The sequence below is a fragment of the Polyodon spathula genome, chromosome 26 (assembly GCF_017654505.1).
Source record: "Polyodon spathula isolate WHYD16114869_AA chromosome 26, ASM1765450v1, whole genome shotgun sequence".
NCBI lineage: Eukaryota > Metazoa > Chordata > Actinopteri > Acipenseriformes > Polyodontidae > Polyodon > Polyodon spathula.
In genome coordinates, this window is record NC_054559.1 from 5,050,369 (window position 1) to 5,077,114 (window position 26,746).

Genomic DNA, 26,746 nt, shown 5'->3' on the forward strand with positions numbered 1-26,746 from the left:
GGGGGGTTAATCACCACCCAGGCACGTGTATATTTCATGGTAACCGCACGGACTGTCGTGGTTTATACCTTATGTAAAACATTTAAAATATAAACCTATATAAACATTTTAAAGTACAAATACCTCACCAGTCAATCTACACCAGCTGTCCTTGTAATTTATTCCAATGTTATTTATTTTTTGTTTTACCTTTTTCCCAAATTTTAAGAATGTGGAGTATACGTTTTCACACTGCTCGTTTGAATTATGCTTCCTGTTTTTTATTTAGAGAGCAGTTGTTTCCTCCTGGCTATCCTTCCATGAACACCATTCTTGTTCAGTCTTTTTCTAATAGTTAAGTCATGAACACTCATATTAGTCAAGGCGAGAGTGGCCTGCAGATCCTTGGATGTTACTCTGGGGTTCTTTTTGACTTCCTTGATGATTTTCCGGTTTGTTAATTGGAGAGATTTTGGTAGGACGACCACTCCTGGGTAGAGCGACTGTGATCTTGAACTTTCTCCATTTGTAGTCTGTCTGACAGTGGATTGGTAGAGCCCCAAATCCTTAGAAATGGTTTTGTAATCATTTCTAGACTGATGAGCATCAATAACTGTTTTTAAACACACCTGTATGGTGAAGACCAAACTCACAAAGATTTTTATGTAGGGTGGGGCCTCCCCCTGAAGATCACCCAAATTATTTAATCACCTGATTCTAATTATCCCCTTAATTGAGCTGATTAAGTGAACCCCTGGGTTTTTCACATACCCTGAATCTTAATTACTTGTTGTTTGTCTAATGTTGTTTCAAAAGACGTGGAATTGGTTAATATAAACCCTATTGGATATTTAAGAAAAGACTGGTTTTGATTCGAAGGCTGTAATGGTAAAACTATGGAATTTCAATAATTATCATTGGGGTTCACAAACTTTTTCTCAGCACTGTATATGTTGATGAAATCCAAAATATATTTTAGCATTCTACTATTGTAGGAATGTACTGCAATATATTTGGAATGTTTTCTGAAATATATGAGAATATATTTTAAAATATATTGCACTATACAGCATATATTTAGGAAAGAGGTGACAATATATTACTATGTATTTTAAATATAATTCAGTTGTTTTGACAAGCACTGCAATATGTTACAGCACAGCGAACAAACGAAGGTGACTAAACCCCCAAACCAAACTATATTTTATTTAGAAACCCAACCAAAAGCACACTAGTCCTCAGCTCTGCCTCAGCACCCAGCGTTGATTTTTTTAAATATGGGGCCCACAGAGGGTATTAAACAGGTTCCATCACACTTTCCTATTGCCTCTATTTGCAAGCCAGGTATGAGAGGAATGAAGGGAAACTTACTGTAATGCCAGTCCATACGCACAAGGGCATTGGCTGAACCCTAGGATTCTGTCAGTGTGACAGGCTTTGATGCACCTTTACTTGGCTGGTGCACGCTGTAACAAACCTCTGGTATAGAAAGGGATTGTACAGTAAAGACTAGAATGAAATTTAGCCATAATATAATTTTTTAATTAATAGTTTTAAGTAAACAACAATTTAAAATCCTATAACAGTTACTGATGCTGGTGTAAATGTCTTCTTATATTCATTGACCTTTGTATTCTCACGTACTAGGGAGTACAATTGGGGCTGATTTCTCCTTATCTCGTGGGACTTGTCCAGAATCAGACCAGTCAACCCTAATTCTCCAGTGTACATTGTATTGGCAACCTCAGCCGGTCCACCAGTGAAAAAAAAAAAAAAAGATTGGCTAGAGAATGTGAACGGAGGCTCACAGTTGTGCTAAAATAAAAACATGCATTTTAAGCTCCTGGTATTTTAAAAAAATACTTTCTCAAGGATGACACAAACTAAGTCTGTATACATATATTTCGGTTTGATTAGACGGGATTCTAATGCTGGCCCCTCTGACAGCTTTTTGTTGTTAAACCCGGTTGGGAGTCGGTTGTTGCATTCCATTAGATTTCCAATCAGCTGTAACACAGTTGCTGACCCATATGACAGAAATAGGCTTTCCATTGATGTGTTGAAGTGTGTCAAGCACTCCCTAAGGAGAACATTGTAAACGCTTTGTTATGGTTTTAAGTAATACTCCATTCCTAAAAAGAATGCTGGTTTGTCAGCTGCGGGATTAAAGGTGGGAATCGAACTTGGTGGTAGATGGAATATATCCTGTTTAATACTGGATTCAAATCAAGGTATGCTGTCAAAGAAAGAACATGCCGGTGTGTAGTACAGAATTATCATTCATTCACCCACTCACTTTAAAAACACAAAACAAACAAATCAGCAGACAATGGTTGCGTTACGAGAATGCATGCCCTATTTTATTGTGCTACAGTATTATCATACATGTGCTGTTATATTATACATCTTGCTTTTACTGAGGCTCCTTATGAACCTTAATACAATGTATATGGTTGTTTCACCAAATGAAGGCACAGATAGCAATTTATTACAGAATAGCTCAAATCTAGCCCAAATCATGTTGATATACTTTTACACTTTGTGTTTGAACAATTTTACATAGAATGTTGAAAAGAATCACTAAATACAACAACAGCAATTGTTACAAGTGGTGTTTTTTGTTATAATTTGGCACTAGAATAATTATTTTTTTATTTTGTTTTTACACTTGCCTGTATTGTTGTCACTGTGTTTGTATATCACTGTGGAATTGGCTGATTTGAAACACTGTTTTTCATTCTATGCATTGTTATTTTGTGTTTGGTATGAGCACTTTCCTCACTTGGAGAAGCTCCCACCCCCATCAATTAGTGGTGGCGAATGGAAACACACGGGGGTAGGATAAAAAGGACAGGCAGGAAGCAGGAAGGAGAACGGAGTGCAGCAGCGGTGGAGACAGGAGACAGGAGACAAAGGAGAGCGGATTTTGGAAGATCCAGCACAAGGAACAGAGAACGCAGATTCAAACAAAGAGACTACAGATGAAAGAAAGGAAGAATTGGCAGAACTTGGAAAAGCCAACAGATATTGGACTATTGTTGTAGGGTAACTACTGGTAGTATGTGATTAACCTGTAATGCTTGGCGATCTGGGGTGCCAGGTAAACCTACAATTTTACCATTTTATTTATCACCAACTTGCTACTAGGACATACTGGAAAATTCCACTACACCCTATATATCCAGGGATTAAATAAATTGAATCATATTAACCAAAAGGAAAGATAAACAAAAACAGAGGAAACAAAAGATAATAGAAAACACAGAGGAACTAACTCTGAGCATTTATTCGCTTTTGGGAAAAATATCTCAGGAGTTTAAACGGCAATAAAGGATAGCTTTAAACAAATTAACAAGAGCGCACTCCACAATTGCTTAGTAATTAAGTAGACATTTCACATCATTAGTAGGAACGCCAGTTATTGCACAAGTAAAGAAGGTTGTTATCATTCGGTCACAAAGGTCCTTGCACTTTTCAAACACAAGGTGGCATAGTCCGTGCTTACTAATTGTATATTTACTTAGGGTTACCCCCTGGTCATCCCACCCATGACACAACAGTAACAACAACAGTTAAAATCTAAGTGACAGCTAATGTAACTTTCATTTTGGCTGATTCAACAGGATTTACAGCAACTAAATACTGTGTTTGCCAGGAGCTGCCCTGAGGTTCTGACCACATATCTGAAGTAAAATCTACTGCGTTCAACTTAGAAACTTAATTATATATAGAAGTACTTTGTCTGGATAATACAGTGCCTCTAAAAAGTATTCACCCCCCTTGGACTTTTCCACATTTTATTATGTTACAGCATGGAAAAAGTCCATAATATCAAAGTGAAACATAAAATCTACAAAATGTTCTAAATTAATTACAAATACAAAACAGAAAATAAGTATCCACCCCCTTGAGTCAATATTTGGTAAAGGCACCTTTGGCAGAAAGTATAGCCATGAGGCTATAAGTCTTTACCAGCTGTGCACATCTGGACACTGGAATTTTTGCATTTTTCTTCGTTGCAAAATTGCTCAAGCTCCATCAAATTGGATGAGGACCTTTGGTGAACAGCAATTTTCAACTCTTACCACATATTCTCAATTGGATTGAGGTCCAGGCTTTGACTGGGCCACTCCAGGATTTTGACCTTTTTGTTTTTAAGCCACTCCAGTGTGGCTTTGGCTGTATGTTCGGGGTCATTCTCCTGCTGGAAGATGAATCTTCTCCCAAGTCCCAGGTCTCTTGCAGACTTCAGCAGGTTTTCCTCCAGGATTTCTTTGTACTTTGCTGCATCGATTTTGCCCTCTGTCTTCACAAGTTTTCCAGGCCTTGATGCAGAGAAGCATCCCCATAGCATGATGCTGCCACCAGCATGCTTCATGGTAGGGATGCTGTTCTCAGCATGATGTGCGTTGTTAGGCTTGCGCCAAACATAGCGCTGGCGTTGAAGCCAAAAAGCTCTATTTTGGTCTCATCAAACCATAGAATCTTCTTCCACTTGGTCTCAGAGTCTCCCACATGGCTTCTGACAAACTCTAGCCGAGATTTGACGTGAGTTTTTTTTCAACAATAGCTTTCTTTTTGCCACTCTACCATAAAGGCCAGTTTTGTGAAGCTATTGTTGCTGTATGCACAGTGTCTCCCAGCTCAGCTGTGGAAGACTGTAACTCCTTTAGAGTTGCCATAGGCCTCTTGGTGGCCTTCCTGACTAGTGCCCTTCTCACCCGGTACTCAGTTTTTGAGGACGGCTGGTTCTAGACAGATTCACAGTTGTACCATATTCTCTCCATTTCTTAATAATAGACTTTATTGTGCTCCGGGGGATATTCAATGCCTTGGAGATGTTCTTATATCCTACCCCTGATTGGTGCTTTTGAAGAGCCCTATTCCAGATTTTCTTTGAATGTTCCTTCATCTTCATGATGTAGTTTTTGTTAGGAAATGTACTAACCAGCTGTGGACCTCCCAGAGACAGGTGTATTTAACCTGAAATCATGTGAAATGCTTCAATTGCACCCAGGTGGACTCCAACTAATTATGTGACTTCTAAAGACAATTGGTTGCACCAGAGCTTATTTAGGTGTGTCATAGCAAAGCAGGTGAATTCTTATGCAATCAATTATTTTCTGTTTTATATTTGTAATTAATTTACAACAATTTGTAGATTTAATTTTTCACTTTGACATTATGGACTTTTTGTGTTGATCAGCAGCAAAAACTCCAAATTAAATCAATTTTGATTCCGTGTTGTAATACAATAAAATGTGGGAAAGTCCAAGGGGGGGTGAATACTTTTGAGAGCCACTGTATAACATAATGAGATTATTTTATACTGGTACACCTGCAGGTGAAGGGGTTGTTACACCCTCTTTTATATGAAAATTACCAGAGTCTGTTGTTTTCTGCCCCCTAAGGATGCTGAGATAGGGCTACACTGCTCAGTGGATAATTGAGTCAACTTCAGTCTGTGCTCTAAACACAAATCATTACAAACATGAAATGACTACTTTATACCCTTTGCATTTGCATGATGTTTAATTTTGTATCTGTTTATTCTTCCCCATGACATGTGTTTCTAATCATCATCTATTGTTCTTTCAGCATACCTTTCGGTGCAGTCTTATTGTGGATTTTTGTAATGAGTAAGGATGGTGTGCACTGTTAATTTCTTCCTACCTGAAACAGTTTCAATGCAATGGAGCATTTTAAACAAACTCACTGTTTCAGAGGGACAAAATTACTAGTAGTTCCACTCTACAGAAACTGCTAGCTCAAGCTTGCTCAGGGAGTGCCCCTTGGTGAATATTTTGTTAGCTACAATTACTTGAAGAAAATGTATTACAAATCAAAACTTTAACGCACAATAATGCCCCTAACTAGTTCAGCCATAGGGCTCGTATATATCCGGCTCTCACGTCCCAATGTGATTCTGAGTATGTCACCCAAGCGCTTGCTCTACTTTTACTCTGCAATTAATCACAAGCCTGCTGATGACACACACACACACAGAAAAAATAAAAAGAGCAGTGCAAGAAGCTGGAAGAGCAGAGAGCAAATTAAACCCATCTTCCTGTGTCTTAATTCACAAGCATCTAACTGTGGAGATAAGCTGCCGAGAACTTTCTAGAGCGTTGTCCTTCAACTCACTTGATTGGAGTTGAAGCCAGGAAGGTGCAGTAACACAATACAGGAGAAACACTGAAAGCATCAGTTGATCCATATGCAACATTTGTATACAAAGAATAAAGCAACTAAAAAGAGACATCTTGCTTCTAAACATGCCCTACATTACACAAGTTTGGCCCAGGGGGATGTAGTCAATTGATCTAAACAGTAGCAGATGTAAAGTTAGATTTGACTAAATCCTAAAATAAATAAATTAATTAGCTGTGCCTCTGTCAACACCCACATCTGCTGCAGATATTAGGCAATTCCCTAGTCTCTGTAGTAAAAATGTGGGTAGCAAGTCATTTGAGTGGGATAAATAGGGCAACAAATGACTATGCTGTGTTTCTGAATTCTGAACATGGAATGTCGAGAATCTGAACTAACTATGACAAATATTTGTAAAAAAAGTTTGAATTTCAGAGACATATATTTATTATGTTTAGTGCATTTGGATTTGGATTAACTAGGGCCAGAATATATGAGTAAAACAAAAGCAAACCAGTGAAATGGTAATACAGATTTAAGCAGGGCTCTATTTTCATGTTCACTCTTAAGAGACATAATTTTGCTTTGCCTTCTGGCTAAAAGCATGTCATTCAAAATGGGCAGCAGCCCGTTAGTTATTCACAGGAAAGAAGCCATTGATAGGGTGGGAACAAATTCACTCTTTCAGTGAAATTTATTTAATCTGATATCATGATTTAAAATGTGTTTCTTAAATCAGTCGTTATGTATTGACTTACTGTGTGTTCCAATAGGTAACCCTTGCTCACTTAATAAGTTCTACCAGTAATAGGCTAAGTCAAGGTCTGTTTTTATTCAGGGATACCAACATTTTTAGTGACAATGTGACCGGAGTCATTCTAAAAAAGAAACATGATTCGAAAGTTATTTACTGTGTGCTCCAATAGGAAACCCCTTGCTCACTTAGTAAGTCAGTGTTCTGCTTTCAGGCAAGGTCTATTTTAAGAACCTAAACGATCCTGCTCTTTAACTCTATATTTCCCCAGCTGGGAATTACCCCCAGGGTAATTGATTGACCCCTGTGGCAGAGCAAAGCTCTGCCCTTTTTAAATTGGCAGGGATGGGGTTAATTTCCCCTACCTGCCTGGGTTTATTATGTTCAGGTGGCTGGGGTTGATTAGATGATTAACTTAATTAACAATCAATCAGCACCCAGCCACCTGACATAAAAGGAGGCCTCTGCTTCCCATTAGGAGGAGGGAGCTGAGGAAGCAGGTTGGGGTGGGGTTGGGGTTTGGGGTTGGGGTTGGGGTTGGGGTTGGGTTTTTTTTTTTTTTAATTTTCTAAATTCAGTGAAGGCATAGCCCAGCCTGGAAATCTTTATTTTTGTAAGTTTTGTGTTTTGTGTTTAAATCCCTTTGTTTTGGCCCTTGTGCCCTTTTATTTTTGTGTTTTATTTATAATAAAAGTATATTTTTTTGAACTGCAGTCTATCTCTGGGCCTCTATCCACTCGCTAGCCTGCCACAACCCCATTTTAACATCAACAGGTATGTCATTCAGACCTGTACATTCCAAATTAGAACTATTAGTGTGTTAAAGTATTTACAGAATACTAAAGAATAAGAATGACCAAGTTTCATGACAATTTGATAAATGATTATCTATTTACAGTGCTTGTAGTAAGTATTCACCCCCTTTTCACATTTTGTTGTGTTACAACCTAAAATCTTGATGCATTTAAATGGGATTTTTTCTTTCCTTTGATTTACACAACCTTCTCAGCACTTTGAAGAGGCACGAGAATTTTTATTATGAAACAAGAGTTAATGAAAAAAAAAACTGGTTAGATAAGTATCCACCCCCCTGAGTCAATACTTGGTAGAACCACATTTGGCAGCAATTACAGCTGTGAGTCTTTTGGGGTAAGTCTCTACCAAGTTTGCACATATCGATAATGCAATATTCGCCCATTCTTCTTGGCAAAATTGTTCAAGCTCTGTCAAGTTGGATGGGGATCGTTGGTGGACAGCAATCTTCAAGTCTCAGATTTTTCAATCAGATTCAAGTCCGGACTTTGACTGGGCCACTCTAGGACATTTACTTTCTTGTTTTTAAGCCACTCCAGTGTCGCTTTGGCTGTGTGCTTGGGGTTATTGTCCTGATGAATGGTGAATATCCGTCCCAGTCTTAGGTCTTTTGCAGACTTAAGCAGGTTTGAAAAAACTGTTTGAAACTACTGTCTCCATACAGCTCCAAGAGTTTTGCTGTTTTCACCATGTTGCAGCGGCAAAACTAAATCACTTAGAATTACCATCTGTACCAGTACCAAAAGTCTGAAACTTTCTTACATCAAATGTGAAAAAAAAAAAAATGTAAATACCTCTTATGCACTGTGACAGGAGTGAAAGGAGTCCCTCTTATAATTTGCCCTCCCGACTACTGTCAGCACTGTGCAAGAAAGACCGAGACACAGGAGAATGGCTGAGTCATGGTTGGGGCAGAAGCCACAGTGGTGGTGGCCATTTTAACTTGGGGCAGAACCTCATGGTTGAGCCCCGTTATTGCAATCAGCTTTGCTGCATTCGACGACTGGCTGAGGTGGGGCAGTGCACTGATTGTAGGGGCAGGGCTCGGCACTATTTAGGTTGTGGAGTTCTAACATTTGGGCTGGCTATCCTGGACTGAGACAGTTGTGCTGGGTCAGCTCTGTGAGTTTTGTTCTTTTGTTTGATTTGTTTGTTTTGTTTATATTCAGACTGAGGATTCCCAGACCGGCTGCCGGCAAGTCCGGACTTTCCCCAGAGATCTTTGTGTGGATTACTGAAAACTGTGTGGCAATGTTGATCTTCTGTTTGGACTATTTTGTTTTTTCATTTTAAGCCTCTGTTTACCATAGCTGGTAACAGAGGCAGTTTCTTTTGGCTGCAATTGTATTAGAACCCTTTGGTCAGGACTTTGTTTTTTTTTGTGGGAGTTATAAATAAAAAATCCAACCACAACTACGTGTTTCCTGTTTCACATCACTTCCTCCCATAACCCACCACATGTGGTGTCAGCAGTGGGATCAAGAGGATGGACCCAAATGTGGTGGCCGCCTTGCTGGAGACCCAGGACTAGCGCAGGGATGGTGAGGAGCAGAGACATGAGGAGTGGGATGCTCAGCGGGATGCTGAGCAAACAGCCCACATGGCTGCCATGATGCAGCAACTGACAGACATGTGTACTACGGTCCAGGGGCTGGTCACAGCGGCAATGATGGTGGGAGCTGGGCCAGCAGTACAGCCCACGCTGAAGATCAGACTGCAGAAAATGACACCGGAGGACGACCCGGAGGCGTTCTTGACCACCTTTGAGCGCTTGGCCACGGTCTCGGGGTGGCCTAAGACATGGTGGGCAGTACAACTGGCCCAGTGTCTGTATGGTGAAGCCCAGGCTGCCTATCGTGTGCTCTCCAATGAGGCTGCCCTGGACTATGAGCAGGTCAAACAGGCCATTCTCCGGCGTCTCAATATAGAGAGGGGCCGAGACTGCCTGCTGAAAGAGGGGCCGAGACTGTGGCAGAATCTCTGGCCATTGGCCAGTTCTTGGCAGTGGTTGGAGCCGATACCCAGGCCTGGGTCGCCAGACACAGCCCGGAGACCATGGAGAAGGCTGTTGAGCTCGCAGAGGCCTACAAGGACTCCCTTCTGTGGGCCAGCCCAGAATCTTCCACAGCAACCCCCTCCAAACTGTGAATGACAACTCCGGCCCCGACCCAGAAGGCCAGGATCTTGAGAGCAGTGGCTGCCTTCCCATCGGTCCCACCGAGCGCCTCCCCTCCAAAGTGGAGATGAAGGTTAGCTCCCAGCTGGGCCAAAGCAACTTCCTCGTCTCCCTCTGGTAGGGGAGCAAGCTGTTAAGCAGCTGTCTCCCACAGCCTTGCCACCCCTGATCTTCTTCCGGTGCCACGAGGCTGGACATATTGCTAGGTACTTCCCAGCTATTATGGAGTGTGACGTGGCCTCCCGTTTTACCTCAGCAGAAGCAGATGAGTATCAGGGGAAGGGACAGGAGGGACCTTGTATTATTAATGTAAAGGTAGACAAGATAAGCACCCATGCTTTAGTGGACTCTGGGTGTGAGCAAACTGTAATTCGGCCTGCTCTCTTGGAGGGTGTGTCTTGGCAGCCACAGGGTACTGTGGCTATCTCCTGTGTCCATGGAAAAACCAGAACATACCTGACCACTACAATTCAGATGACTGTTGGCAGTCAAACATGCTGCGTAGCCGTGGCCGTTGCGGGGAAGTTGCCATACCCTGTTATAGTTGGTCGGGACTGGCCTTACTATGGTGAGCTGAAGGTCATCCCAACCAAACCTCTGACCGTAAAGGGAGTGGTTGCAATGTGAGATACAATTGGACAGGTCTTCCCGTGGCACACTACTTTGTTTCCCTCCAGATTCTGGCCCCGGAAAACGAAGCGAGAGCGTAGGGCTGAGAAACTGGAGGGAACATTAATGAGACAAGGTTGGGACCTGGTGGGAGAGTTTGTGGTACTGGTCAAGCACACGCAGAAGGGGGTGGGGGTTCAGTGTGACCAGCCAGAGCGGTTACTGAGGCACCTAGAGCTGAGGATATGGAACCTCCACTCAGCATACTGCAATTCTGGGATTGGGATGTGGATCTAGAGTGGGAAAAAGATAATGACCCTACTCTGGTGCACATCCGGGGGCGGGTTCGGTCTGTTGAGGGGAAGGAAGTTGATGGCTGAGGGCCGCTCACATTTCCCCACTTCATCATGTCTGGGCACTTACTGTATAGGGTATCTCAAGCCCCGGGCACCGGACAGCCAGTAACACAATTATTAGTTCCAAAGTCTTTCCGCGAGGAGGTCCTGCGGCACGAGTTCGCCCGGTCCCGCTGGTCCCACTGCCCTTGGTTTGCACCCCCTTCGAACGTATGGCAATGGATATAATGGGTCCAGTGCTGCCTTCCGACTTCGGATATACGCACATCCTAGTGATGGTGGACTATGCAACGCGATATCCGGAGGCTGTGCCTTTGCGATCCACTAGTGCCAGTGCCATAGTCAAAGAATTAGTGCAGGTTATTGCGAGGGTAGGAATTCCCAAAGAGATTCTGATGGATCAGGGAACTAGTTTTATGTCAGACACTTTGAAGGAGGTGTATAAAATCTTGAAAATTCGTTCTATGCGAATACCATCCACAAACAGACGGTTTGGTGAAGCACATCAATCAGACACTAAAGCAGATGCTGAGACGCTTTGTCGATCAAGAGCAGAAACATTGGGCTAAACTCCTCTCTTTCCTCATGTTCACAGTGAGAGAGGTGCCGCAGAGCTCAACGAGGTTCTCCCCGTTTGAGCTTCTGTATGGCAGACAACCCCGGGGCATTCTCGATCTGGTGCGAGAGAGTTGGGAGGGACAAAATAATTCCAAAAATTTAGTCAAATATGTACTACTCTTGAGAGAACTTGCACAACACCCGGCAGCGGCAACAGCAGTACAATAAAAATGCATGAATTCGGATCTTTCAACCTGGTGACAAAGTACTGCTGCTCCTTCCCTCCTCGGATTCTAAGTTGTTTGTCAAGTGGCAAGGCCCCTATGAGGTGATTCGGACGGTAGGGATGGTCAATTATGAAATCAGGCAGCCTGACCACCAAAAACCACTCCAAATTTATCATGTAAATGTGTTGAAACCCTGGAGAGAAAGAAAGGCCCTGTTTGTCACTAGTGAGAGCCCTGAGGAGGATTCTGGTCCTGAGGCAGGGTCACCTAAGCAAACAACAGAGATTGCGATGGGGGAACAACTACTTCCCCATCAGAAAAATGAGCTGAGACAGCTAATTGGAGTTCAGGGATGTTTTTTCGAAGGTGCCCGGTAGAACGAATATCATTGAACATGCTATTATTACTCTGCCAGGTGTTCGAGTGAGACAAAGGCCTTACCGGATCCCCGAAAGTCGGAGGAGTGTGATGCACCAGGAGGTAGAGGACATGCTCAGGCTTGGAGTCATTCAATCGTCCCAAAGCGAGTGGTGCAGTCCGGTGCTAATGGTTCGTAAGAAGGACGGTACCAACCACTTCTGTGTGGATTTCCGCCGGGTAAACGCCATCTCCAAGTTTGATGCGTATCCAATGCCCCGGGTTGACGAGCTCCTCGACAGACTGGGTAAAACGAGGTATTTGTCGACTTTGGACCCGACAAAGGGATATTGGCAGATCTTGTTGGAGTCCAGCTCTCGTGAGAAAACCACATTCGCTACCCCGGATGGTCTGTTTCATTTCCAGATCATGCCTTTCGGTTTGCATGGACCCCCGGCCACTTTCTAGAGATTGATGGATAGGTTATTATCTCCCCATCATCAATATGCATCTGCATATATTGATGATGTGGTAATTTTCAGCTCCACCTGGGAGGAGCATCTTGTTAGACTAACGTCCGTCCTACAATCTCTGAGAGAGGCAGGTCTAATGGCCAACCTGGGTAAGTGCGCGTTTGGCCACCAAGAGACCCAATATCTTGGCTTTATTATGGGTAATGGGCTTGTGAGGCCGGTGACCATCAAGGTCCAGGCCTTGGTGGATGTGCCGGTCCCACAAATCAAGGCTCAAGGGAGGTCACTCTTGGGGCTGGCAGGCTATTATCGCCGCTTTATCCCCGAGTTTGCCACCATTGTCAGCTCCTTGACTGACCTCACCAAGAAGAGCGCCCCAAATTTGGTAAAGTGGACAAGTCAGTGTCAGGGGGTGTTTGACTTGATTAAACAGCTTTTTTCCCAGGCCCCGGCGCTGATATCACTGGATTTCAACAGGGAATTCATCCTCCAACTGATGCTTCGGATGTTGGTCTGGGGGCTGTCTTGTCTCAAGAGGTAGATGGCATGGAACACCCAGTGCTGTATCTTAGTAGGAAGCTGCTGCTTAGGAAGCGGAACTACGCTGTCATAGAGAAGGAGTGCTTAGCCATTAAATGGGCTGTGGACTCTCTTCGTTATTACCTCCTGGGTCGGCCTTTCACTCTTGTCATGGACCATGCTCCTCTGAAGTGGTTGCACATGATGAGGGACACAAACGCACGGATCACTCAGTGGAGTCTGGCGCCGCAATCCTTCAACTTTGTTGTGAAAAATCGTGGGGGTAAGGAAAATCTAAATGCTGACTTTTTTCTCTAGGGAGGGGGGTCAATTAAGGGAGTTAGAGTTGGCCGAGTGTGCCTATGGCTCCACTCTTTGCAGTGCTGTGCAAGAAGGACCTAGACACAGGAGAATGGTCATGGTTGGGGCAGAAGCCACAGTGGTGGTGGCCATCTTAATTTTGGGCAGAACCTCATGGTTGAACCCCATTATTGCAATCAGCTGTGCTGAGTTCGACGATTGGCTGAGGTGGGGCAGTGCACTGATTGTAGGGGCAGGGCTCAGCACTATTTAGGCTGTGGGGTTCTGCCATTTGGGTTGGTTATCCTGGACTGCCACTGTTGTGTTGCGTGAGCTCTGTGAGTTTTGTTCTTTTGTTTGTTTTGTTTATATTCAGACTGAGGAATCCCAGACCGGCTGCCTGCAAGTCCGAACTTTCCCCTGAGATCCTTGTGTGGATTACTGAAAACCCTGTGGCAGTGTTGATCTTCTGTTTGGGCTATTTTTGTTTTTTCATTTTAAGCCTCTGTTTACCATAACTAGTAACAGAGGCAGTTTCTTTTGGCTGCAATTGTATTAGAACCCTCTGCTCGGGACTTTGTTTTTTTTTTGTAGGAGTTATAAATAAAAATAAAAAAATAAAGTGTTTCCTGTGTCACATCACTTCCTCCCATAACCCACCACATGCACAATGAGATATAAGTTGTCAAGCTAAGGTAAAATTGTTCTTCCGTTTAATTTTTTAAAAGTGTGTAGTGACTTTTCAAACAGAAAAGCTAAATAACTGCACATCTACCAATCATGTGATTCCACATGTTGGTCAGTGTCAAAATAAATCAGGGATCGCAACAGTTTGATATCCACAACATTTATATTAAACAATTTATTTACATTTTAAAACAAAACATATCTCAGAAAATTACTGTTGTTTGAAACATGACGTCCTTGAAATGCACATATATTAATAAATAGCAAGCCAGAAAAATATGTCATATTAACTGATTTGGCTGATGCTTTTATCCAGAGCAATTGACAATTGTATACCTATACAAAAAGTTTCATGTAGAAAAAAAAAAAAATGTTATACAGTGAGACATTAGTGCTTCTTCACTTGCAGCATATGTGGAGTAGTGATTAGAGCACTGTGCTCTTGAGTGGAAGGTTGTGAGTTCCATCCCAGGTAGGAGACACAGTGCTGCTTTACCTACCTGATTAGCCCAGTAAAAAAACCAACTGTATAAATGAGGAATTATGTAAAAAAAAAAAATAATAATAATAATAACATCACAATTGTAAATTGGCCTGGATAAGGGTGTCTGCTAAGAAATAAAATAATTTCCAGGCTTGATTGGTTCTTTGATGGAAGACTGCTTGGCAATACCAGGTACTTTTCTTTGGTGTTTTACTCAGTGGCGTAGTCAAGGGCATATGCAGGTAAATGGTGTTTACCCACTTTGAATTTGGGCAATATATTGTTTACCCACTTCTTGTATAAAGGATTGTGACAGGCTGGCAGTAGTGGTGGTGACGTCAGAATCAGGAAATGAAACACAGAGTGGTGAGTGAGTTGAGGTGAAGGCAATGCTGCATGGTAGAATGAACAGACAGACAACGATTTACAGGTGCAAGGGTGTTTATTGAATGAACACTGTCCAGAGCCTGATGGCAACCAACTATAAATAATAATGCGGCGTGTATCACTCGGTATTTATAATCCCCGGGTTTGACCCGTAACCAAAAGTCCAGTCCTTCACACCAACATGTAACACAAAACAGACACAGTTTGTGATATTAGTGCTCATGGTACAGACAGTTCTCCATGAACAAAGGGAAAGTCCAGGTTTGGCCAAATAACGACAGCTCCAGATTGTGTTAGTAGTCCAGAAATAGCAAAAAGTTTACCTTCCACAGACAAACAAACACAACACTTACATGTTTCTTTATTTTACTCTCCTTCTCCACACCCATTCTTCACTCACCGAACACACAACCCAGAGTGAGTGCTCCATGCATCTAAATACACAATTGTACTGGGATTCAAATACCAATTAATTATTCACTTGAATCCCAGCACGTGAATTAATCTGTGCACTTCCATGCTCACATATCAATACACTTTTAAATTGCATGTGAAGTGATTTGTGCCACCCTCATGTCTAAATACAATTATACATTTTTAAATCACTTGTTCTACACAGACCCATTTATATCTCACGCACCAATACCTGTACACCAACATTAACACAAACATGCAACATACAACACACAAATACACAGAGGGGCACGGCACATTGCCATACCCCCCCCCGGCAGTAAAACTGCTGCTGGGGTTGGTGGTCTCCAGACCTCCTCCCCCCTCTTCACAACCAGTGGCTCCCTAGCTGACAATGGAAAGGCTGTCATCTTACCGACTGGCAGCAGAGCCATTAATGGCTTCCGTGCTGGCTCCTCCAGCCCCAGCACATCCCCAGTGCTAGCTGCGACCCCTAGTGAAGCAGTGCCGGTGACCCCAGGCAATGCAGAGCTGGTGACCCCAGGTGATGTAGAGCTGGCGACTTCAGGACCCTCGGGAGGCGACGGCAGCAGCGGACCCTCAGGAGGCGAACTCGGGAGGGGAGCCCCTGGTCATAGAGGCGACAGCGGGAGCTCCACTTCTCCCTCGTACCCTGTAACTGTTGGCTCCATGGGGGATGTGGAGCAGCAGGCAACCCCAGGCGATGCGGAGCAGCAGGCAACATTGGGCAAAGCGAGGCAAGCAACTTTGGGCAAAATGAGGCAGGCATCCTTGGGTAAGGATGGATTTAGGACCAGTCGTGGAGCTCGGGTTGGCCCTCGTCGTGGCTGCTGCGGCCGGGCTGTTTTCCGCTGTGCTCCCCTCAGCAGACTATGTAGTGTACATAAATCACTCGTGCTACACAGACCCATTTATATCCCGAGCACCAATACCTATACATCAACATTAACACAAACATGCAACATACAACACGCAAATACACACAAGGGTGGGGCACATTGCCACAGGGATGCAGAGTTAATACTCACTTCTACTCTCCTCTGATGTGCAAATCCTGTGTTAAAGACAATGGCCCTTGTCAGTTTTTTGAGCAACTCACAAATCTGTTTGTGTCTCTCAAAACCGTCTGCGCATTCACCGGAATGCGTTCCAGTCCAAACTAAAGATGCAGTCCCAGATATCTTTATTGCAATTTAAGAGTAAACTGCATGATTTCATGACTGAGAGTTGTAATTGTTTTAAATAGTTGACTACTTTTGTGTATTTTGTTTTAAATGTGATTTGCCTGTGACTTAATTGTATTTTATTGTGTATTTGTTCTTGTTGTCCTATTGGCTTGCTGCTACCTGCTTGGCTAGGTCTCACTCGTAAAAGAGGTTTTAATCTCAATGTGACTACCTAGTTAAATAAAATAATAAATAAATAAAGTATATATATATATATATATATATATATATATATATATATATATAATATATATATATATATATATATATATATATATATCTATATATTGACTGTTGATCTACTAAAAAACTTCAAAATAAAAAAATAGGAAGATATTGCATAGTCGGCAACCAGTTTGGGGTCATACAAGTACTAATATATTTGTGCAGTTTTTGCAAAGGCTTTGTTGGGCACACAAACCGTCGTCTTATATATTATAGATTATAAAACGACGACTCGTGTGTCCAGAAAAAAACTGGCTTTCTAAATAAGGTGGGTATTTTGTATCACGCTTTCGCAATACTGGTATCCAGAATACGGACAGATTCATTCGGAATACCCTGTTTACATGGCATGGAACAGCTATTCAAATTCCCCACTATTCCGAATACAACTGTAATCCTAATAGAACAGGACAGCCGGAACAGGTGCCCGGATAGCAATATGGGTGCAGTCAATTGCACCTACCACGTGCGGCAGGTGCGCGACCTCATAAAAACCCTGCATTATCTCCTCCGCCTACATTAAGTGCTCAAAGAAGTTATCTAAATGAATTTGAAGACGCTTTCTCATTATTATTGTCTGGAACTAAAAAAATGCGTACAGTTCAAACTTTGCATATGATTTGTGTTAAATTAGCTTTATACAGGGCATATTTGTATCCGAATCAGTGGCGGAGCAAAAGCAGGTACAGCAGGTGCAGCTGCACTCAGACCCGCACATTCAGAGGGCCCCGGAGGGGTCCAAAAGTTTCTATTTATTTATTTCTTTCTTTATTTAACAATGATAATATCCTTCGCATTTATATTTGCAGATGTTACACATTTGTATCACTGTAGATGCCAGTGTGCGGTGCCAGTAATTCAGATTGTACCCTCCCTCATTTCAACAGGTATCGCTTTTGTCTTAATTATCCTAACTTTTTTCCTTGGCTGGTAGGGACGTCTTCATGGAAGTTTGTGGGGTACTATTCAGCACAGATATTTGCAGTTGTATTCTATGTGCACAGTTCATCCTGTAGTTTAGACAGAAGCTGTTGATTTAAAAAGAATGACAATAAAAAAAATGGCTTCCTATATGAGACAATTTCTGCAAATGTCTGTGCAGAATGTTGAATTCTGTAATAATTTCTGTGGTTGCAGAATTGAGGAATCCTGGTAGGGCTAGTGATTAAACCTGTTTGTTTATGATTATAAAATAGTGTAATAAATAAAATAAAGTAGGCGAGTAGAACACGTTCTTATTATGTACTGTTTCATACATGCTAACATTCTGACAATTAAATATAGTTCAGTATTGAACACTTGATTTTGTATGTTTGATGTTTATAAATAAGGGTTAAATTAATGTTTGGGGAGGGGGGGGGGCCATCTCCCTCTTCCTCCGCCACTGATTTGAATATTTCATAGGGTGCTCAAAGCAACCCACGACCACATATGAGTGAGATGACAGGGCTGACAGACCACCCTGTACTAGTGTATGAACTATCCTTAAGAGTGCAGAAAATATAAACCATGTTCACAGCGCTGTGTGGTGCATAACCGTAGAACTGTATAAGAACAATAACCGCAGACAGATGGACACACACACACACACGGATGACGTTTCTCACATTTTTACAACAGACTGTTGTCGAGGGTGTGTTAGCTCCTTATCAGATATATATATATATATATATATATATATATATATATATATATATATATATATATATTATATATAGATAAGACTTTAGAATCAAAAGTTTTGCGCCATATACGGTAAACGTTGGTTTGACTCGATTCTCTTCCTAGTAAGTAGAGTGTATGGATGATAGACTACCAGTTCACAGGAAAACAGGTGAAATTTAAAATACAACTCAAATGATCTTTTCTTTCCATAACGCACTATACACCAGGCTTCTAATTTTGCAAAATCCGACATACCCACTGAGCCAATCGATGTCAAGTGACCCTATTGGCAGCTCTCAGGAGGTATTCTAGCATATTTAATCTTGTAAATTATGATTTTATGATTAAATGATGAATCATTTTTTAAAAATGCAACAAAGTCAATTTTCTAACGGGGTGGAGCAATGGTGAATAAGCATTCACAAATAATGCTTAGAAAACTGTCACTCGATCAGAACTGTGAAACCTCCTTTCATCTTCCTTGCAATGCCAACCCCACTTAATGGTGTTTTACGCTTGCATTCTCCCTCTGCGCAGGTTGTGAAGTTCATTGTTTAAATTTTCTGAAATGCGTTGCATCTTTAGAAGTAAATGTAAAGTAATTTTACAAAAATGTGGAGATTTATACTTGGTTACGACCCTGACTAAAGCTTTCATTAGCAAAGGGGGCCGGTTGAACTAACAAGGTCAAACAATAGGTCACATTTTACTAAACATTTTAAAACTAATAAACAAACAATTACCATAATGAACACTATCGTAGTATGTTGCTTAAAACATAATAACACAACATTCATAATAAGTTGAGTTCTTATCTATAAACAGTAACACGTTTAAAGCTTGGAACTCGATGTAGATTGGTGTTGTTTACATTGTCATCAGCATAGTTTAGGTGATTGAAAGCTGATACTTTTTTAATAACACACTTTTCTTATACCAATACAACATTGGCTAATCAATTAGTTTGAAAACCAGGCTTTAATCACTGATACTAGGTGCACAGGCGGTGATTCTGTGAGTGCTCTGCGGCTCAAGCGCCAATGGGAAAAAAGGTTCTACACAGTGCAAATAAATCATCTGTTCTGTCAAATTATAGTGAGTCTACCAGCTTTCTTGCAAAGACCTGCGGTTCTCTTGTTTTTCTTTTGTATTTGTTTTGCTCTCATTAGTATCTATAGTAGATCCATCAATCATATAATTAATCATAACTAATAAAGTGCCACAGCAATCACATTGAATATAAAAGAAAAATAAAAGCTTTTAAAAAAAAAAAAAAAAAATGCAATTCTCAAGTCTGCAAAACATTAAAGTGCCTAATTGTGGTTTGAAACTTGAAAATGAGTGGTTACCATGCATAGGCGTGATGGAAAATACTGTAAATACTGAAATTAATAGTGACTGCATCTGTATTTGTCACCTTTTTTTTTACTCTTTTGTCCAAAATCTATGGCCGAACATATATTTAAGAAAAACAAAACCGTGCTCTGTTCTTCTCAGTACTGTAAAGGAGCAGACTGGCAACGTCCACTCAAAGAACTACACCATTCCGCTCCCCCACTCCATATACAATTGGCTCGCTACACTACGCCACGCCCACACTCTGGGTGTTCCTGCGAGTGAGACTGACAGCTGAGACCTCAGTCAGAACTATGGCATAAGCAGGGGGGCGTGGCCACTGGACAGCGTGTTCTTTGTGTGTGTGTGTGTGTGTGTGTCTCTTCTTGCTGTGCTACTGGAAAATGGGTGCATGCAAATGATGCACTCATTGAAGTCAAGAAAGGCAAAAGACATGGATATGGCCTTTTATGAAAAGATCAAATGCTTTACATATGCCTTACATTGGCATAAGTTCATAACGCCTCTATAACAAGGAGAATAATGTTTTTTCAGCATTAAAATGTGTTAGTATGCTACCCTTTAGCACTGACATGCATAGGTACCTTTTTAACCATTCATAACATCGTTGTTTTGTACCTACGTAAATACCAATATATTAATACCTACCAAAATAGACATATTGTTTTCACCACTCAAGGATGTACATTTGCAACTAAAACAATACAATGTTTACACTTTCAATACTGTCCAAAAGTCCCTTCTACCATAATTTTACTTTCAAATCTTTTCTCATTTCTCTTTATTACTCCACTTATTACTCTTTTGTCTTGTCGGTATTTACTATACACATTCTCAAATAGCTTTCCCTCGCTTTATTCATTATTTGATCAAGTAAAAACAGTTTAGAAAAACACAACAGCCATTTAAAGTGTTGATATCAAACACAAAAGCCCAAGTTAGGAGAAGCAATTGGGGCAACATTGTCAAGCATCAAGTAAATAGGCACAATTGGAAAGGTGCTGGAACCCAAGATTCACACAATTGTTGCTTCTAACTTGGCTTCTTTTTTTCATCGCTCAATTTTACATTGAAATGCTCTTTGTACAACTTCAAGGGCATTGTGACCATTGCCTTATCACTTCAAAAGTCACATCTGCAACAAAAAACATTGACAATGCACAACCGAAAAAAAAAAGGCTCAAACACCCCAGCCCTGGATCTGCAATGTGCCCCATCAACTGTCACTTCCCACACACTTACCTTGCATTCTCATTATCCCTTGCACTCATTGCCATTATTGGTCTTGTTCATCATCTTCACTGTTGGAAATATATTGCTTCATGCTCTTTCACATATTCTTGAATGTATGGGCTAAGTGTCTGTCCATGTGTGCCCTGATCTACCTGTGCCTTACCTGCATGTTGTCCATGTGTCTTCCCAAAGCATACTTGTCTGCTACTGTGATGATGCCTCTCCCATTCCCTGTCTGTCTTTCTCTCTGTAGTAGTGCTTATAAGGATAACCAAGAACATTTCAGTCTGTGTTGAGAACTTTCCTTGGCACATGTGTCTTAGCTTTTTTATTCTGGTTAAGCCCAGATGATAAGGGAATGAACATTTCAGTGTAAAGTGGAGCGATCAAAAAAAGAAGCCAAGTTAGAAGCAACAATTGTGTGAATGTTGGGCCACAGCACCTTTCCAATTGTGCCTGTTTGCTTGATGCTTGACAAGGTTGCCCCAATTGCTTCTCCTAACTTGAGCTTGTGTGTTTGATATCATCACTTTAAACAGCTGTTGCGTTTTTCTAAGTAGTTTTTTTTTTACATTGACACTTGACCGTGCTCCAAGGGATATGTAATGCCTTTCAAATTTTTTATACCCCTCCCCTGATCTGTGTCTTTCCAAAAGTTTATCCTGGAGTTGTTTTGAAAGCTCCTTGGTCTTCGTGGTAGTATCTTTGCTTTGAATGCATTACCCAACTGTGGGACCTTACAATGACAGGTGTATTCAATCTGAAATCATGTGAACCACTTTTATTGCACACAGATGGACTCCATTTAACTTATTGTGTGAATTCTGAAGGCAATTGGTTGCACCTGAGCTTATTTAGGAGTGTCATAGCAAAGGGGGTGAATATTTATCTTATGAAAACTTTTCAGGTTTTTATTTTTAATTGATTGTTTTTTCACACACACACACACACACACACACACACACACACACACACCCTCCATTTTTCACACATTGAAAGTGTTGAGTAGGTTGTGTAAATCAAAGGAAAAACAATCCCATTTAAATGCATCAAGAATTCAGGTTGTAATATGACAAACTGTGAAAATGTCCAAGGGGGGTGAATACTTCCTATAGGCACTATATATCTCCAGAATGTGACATTCTCAATAGCTTAAACTAATGACGTTAATACCAAGTTTCATGATAATTGGATAAGCCATTCTCCAGGTATATGCAGTGATCCAAATAAGCTGCATACCTGCCATTTTTATGCACCAAAAAATCTGAAATATGCACTAAATTTAAATTTAATATGTTAAACTATGCATAGCAATTTTGCTGCACAGCTTAGTAATAGACTGCAAAAACTTTAGGATACATAAAAGATGTTATGCAAATGTTATGAAAAATATTTGACAGACTGTACATAAGATATGCTACATAAATAATGCTGCTTTTGCGATGCTCCGACAATATTGTGCAATCTATGAAATGTATAATTAAAGTTAAAAAAAATAATCAGTAATCTCCAATTTACACAAACATTTCATTACAACAGTGAAAGCTACTAAGTGCTTTTACAGTGCCTATAGGAAGTCTACACCCCCTTGAACATTTTTCACATTTTGTTGTGTCAGTGCCTTAGTTTCATGCATTTAAATGAGGATTTTTTTTTTTCCACATCTACACACCATACTCTACACTGTTAAGGGGAAAAAAGTTTCTATTGAGAAAAAAATTGTATATTAAAAATACAAAACTGAAAGATCATAATTGTAAGATCATAATAATCTCCACCCCCTAAGTTAATACTTGGTGGCAGCACCTTTGGCAGCAATTACAGCTGTGACTCTGTTGGGATAGGTCTCTACCAATTTTTTGCACCTAGATTTGGCAATATTTCACCATTCTTCTTTACAAAACATTTCAAGCTCTGTCAATTTCCTTGGGGAGCATTGATGGACAGCAATCTTCAAGTCATGCTACAAATTTTCAATTGGATTTAGAACTGGGCTCTGACTGGGCCACTCAAGGACATGTACCTTTTTGTTCCTTAGCCACTCCAGTGTATCTTTGGCTGTGAGCTTTGCAATGTTTTCATGCCGAAAGGTGAACTTCCGTCCCAGTTTCAGCTTCCTTGCAGAGGACAACTGGTTTTGCTCATGGACTTCTCTGTACATTGCTCCATTCAATTTCCCTTCTATTGTGACAAGTGCCCCAGTCCCTGCCGATGAGAAACATCCCCATAACATGATGCTGCCACCACCATGCTTCACAGTAAGGATTGTGTTCTTTGGGTGATGCGCTGTGTTGGGTTTGCACCAAACATAACGCTTTGCATTTAGGGCAAAAAGTTCCATTTTAGTTTTGTCAGTCCACAAAACTTTTTGCCACATGGCTATAGAATCTCCTGAGTGTTTTTTTTTTTTGCATACTTCAAACGGGATTCTTGAGTAATGGCTTCCTTCTTGCCAGCCTACCATACAGGCCAGATTTGTGGAGTGCTTGGGATATTGTTGTCACATGCACACTTTGACCAGTCTTGGCCATAAAAGCCTGTAGCTCTTGCAAAGTTACAATTGGCCTCTTGGTAGCCTCTCTGATCAGTTTCCTTCTTGCTCAGTCATCCAGTTTGGAGGGAGGGCCTGATCTAGGCACGGTCTTCGTGGTGCTTTACATCTTCCACTTCTTAATAATTGTCTTGACCATGCTCTAAGGGATATTCAAGGCCTTTGATATTTTTTTATACCCATCCCCTGATTTGTGCCTTTCAACTACTTTGTCCCACTGTTCTTTTGAAAACGCCTTGGTGCTCTGGTTGAATCTTTGCTTTGAAATGTATTATCCAGCAGAGGGAACCTACAAGAACTGCTGAAATTATCCTGAAATCATGTTAATCACTACAATTTATTACAGGTGGAGGCCACTTAACTTGATGTGTGATTTTGAAGGCGATTGGTTACACCTGAGCTAATTTAGGATTGCTATTACAAGGGGGTGGACACTTATCCAACCAAGCTATTTCAGTTTTTATTTTTAATTAATTTTCTAAAAATTTCTATAATATTTTTTTTTTCACTTGGAAGTTGTGGGGTACGATGTGTAGATAAGTGAAAAGAAAAAAAAAACTATTTTAACGCATTTTAATTCCAGGTTATAAAGGAACAAAATATGAACATTTTGAAAGGGGGTGTAGACTTTCTATAGGCATTGTATATTAACTTTATTAATTTTAAATTTCACAAAGCTTACAATTAAAAAAATCTTTAAGCACATGGTATGTGCAAACAGGTCAGGGTATATGTTAGGATCCCAAACCGAAATACGACCCCATCAGCTTGGGGTTAAAGTACATTTTTCGATAGTTGAAATTGTGTTGTGTCCGGCTTAGGGCTGTCTTAAGCATGATCCCATCCAGGTGCAGAAAATTAACTTATTAATTATTAAATTATTATTAGTTATTAAAATTAACTTGTCAATTATAGTTATCAAATGTATTTTTGACAGAAATTCATGTTTTTAATAATCAGTTTTATTAAAAACATAATAGTGCTCACTAGAACCAGATCCCCGATATTTGTATCTGGTTCATCAGTTCCAAAATACAGGTTTTTAACAAGTGTAGATTGAAATGTCATTTGAATTGCTTTGTCATAGTTACTGCTGTATGGTGTTTGTAATCATTCTGAGTGGTTCTGGGTTCTGTTGCTCCTGTATTGAGATATTGTAAATGTAAGTGTATGTGTCTCTAATTACTGTGTATGTAACTAATAGTTACTTAGTAAATACATGTGGACTTACACATAATTGCAATGTACTTAATATGTAAATATGTAATCTATGTAAATCTTTTTGCACAATGTATGTAAGTGCATAGTTGTATCAGAAAAGAGTTTTGGATAGGGTTAGAGATAAGGTTAGGGTTAGGATTATACTGTGCCAACATTGTACACATTAAGTACATTGTAACCATGCATAACAAACTATTATGTGTAAGTACTCATGTATTTACCAAGTAACTACAAAGTAAATACACAGTAATTAAATACACTTAATGTAAAGACTTAACATTTTGCCTTTCCCTGGCTTTAAGCTTGTCTAGAGAATAATAAGTACCAACACCGACAGCCTTTCTCATTTCATTCAAATCATTTGACAATGTGACCTTTCACCTTTGCCAGCTCCACTCACAGTTGTATAGAGAGAGTAGGTTAGGCAGACAGAGTTGAAACTCATTTTAAAACTGAGCGATTTCCATTGCCACCACTGCAATCTTTGTACCCTATCTGTATGGGTTGTTACAGTGGCATAAACAATAATGTGATGACATAACAGATTCTGGCTAAAGGACTCTATGCACCTGGAAACATGTTTTGTGATTGGATGCACTCACGAGATGATCAGAGCAACATTTTGTCTTTGATCTGTGGAGTAGGTGGCTTTGTCCTCCTTTTGAGTAGCAAAACCAGAGGCCAAATGAATACTAATCAGCCATATACAAATAAACAGAATAATTGACCATGACTCAGGTATTGAACTATCCTCGACACAACGGAATGGAAGAAGTACACTAATTGTGTAGGTGCTCACAATCACAGTCTGTGTTCAGCCTCGGTCTACTTTTCACACAAAAGAAGAAAACATTTTTAATCCTGTATGCATAAATAATGGAGTGAAAATGGATTTTTCAAGTTAATCTGCTAGTGACCTACTCCCTGCCATTTAGATTCAAGCCTCTTTGAGATGGGTGAAGCTTTTGAAACAGGATTCATTGGAACAGGTGAGTCATTTAATAGCAGCAGTTTAAGGGTAAGATGGCTTTTTTTCCAGCGGATCAGAACAATTCCGACAAATTCGAGCACAGCATCTCTTTCTTGTTAGACAATTAGGAAATGTAAAACAAAAAAAGTGAATGTACTTGTCAGGGGCCCGCGGGCGCAAGCTCATGCATGCTATTTTTTAGATTGGGGGTGAGCCTAATGTACATTGATGCATGGGGGGGAAAAGCATACGTGTGCTGCATTGAAAAAGAAACGACAGGATTATTATAAATTAAGCCGTGTTACCTGTATGTGACTTATTGAAATATACAGTAGATAAATATTGATTAGTATTTAACTATGTTTATGGATATATCTTTAATACAGATATATTGTTTTTAAAATGCAACACTGTAATGGTCTAATAGTTAGTTTATCTGTGGTAATGGTATAATCTAAATGGGAGGAACCTTGGGCAGGTATAAAAAGGCAGATCTGTCTCTTTGTAGGGAGTAGGGAGTTGACAGCCACGAGAGGAGGATGTCCTGGGCTGTGGCTGTAGTGAGCCAGTGTTATTTAAAAAAGCAAAACCCTCTTTGAAAACTGACCTGGAAGTTGATTGTCCAGTTTGTGGTTTTTTTAATATTATTATGTTTTTTTGTTTGTTTTGTTTTCTTCGATAGTTTCATAAGTGTTGCATTGGCTTCCTGTGTTCCTGGTGACTGGAGAAATAAAAGATTGCAATGTTGTGGAATTCCTGCTGCTGATTTGCCTGCTGTTTTCTGCACTTTTACACCCGCCACCACTCTTTCCTTAGCCTGCACAATCACAATACTACAGCTATACTTTATAAAATTGCATGCTAAATGTGTAGACATTGACCTCTTACCTAATATGATGGCCATATTGTGGCCAAGTGACTTTTAGGTTGACATTTGAGATTTTGTCTTCACATTTTATATAACATTCCTGTTTAGGGAACCCACCACACACGCACACGCACACGCACACGCACACACACACACACACACACACA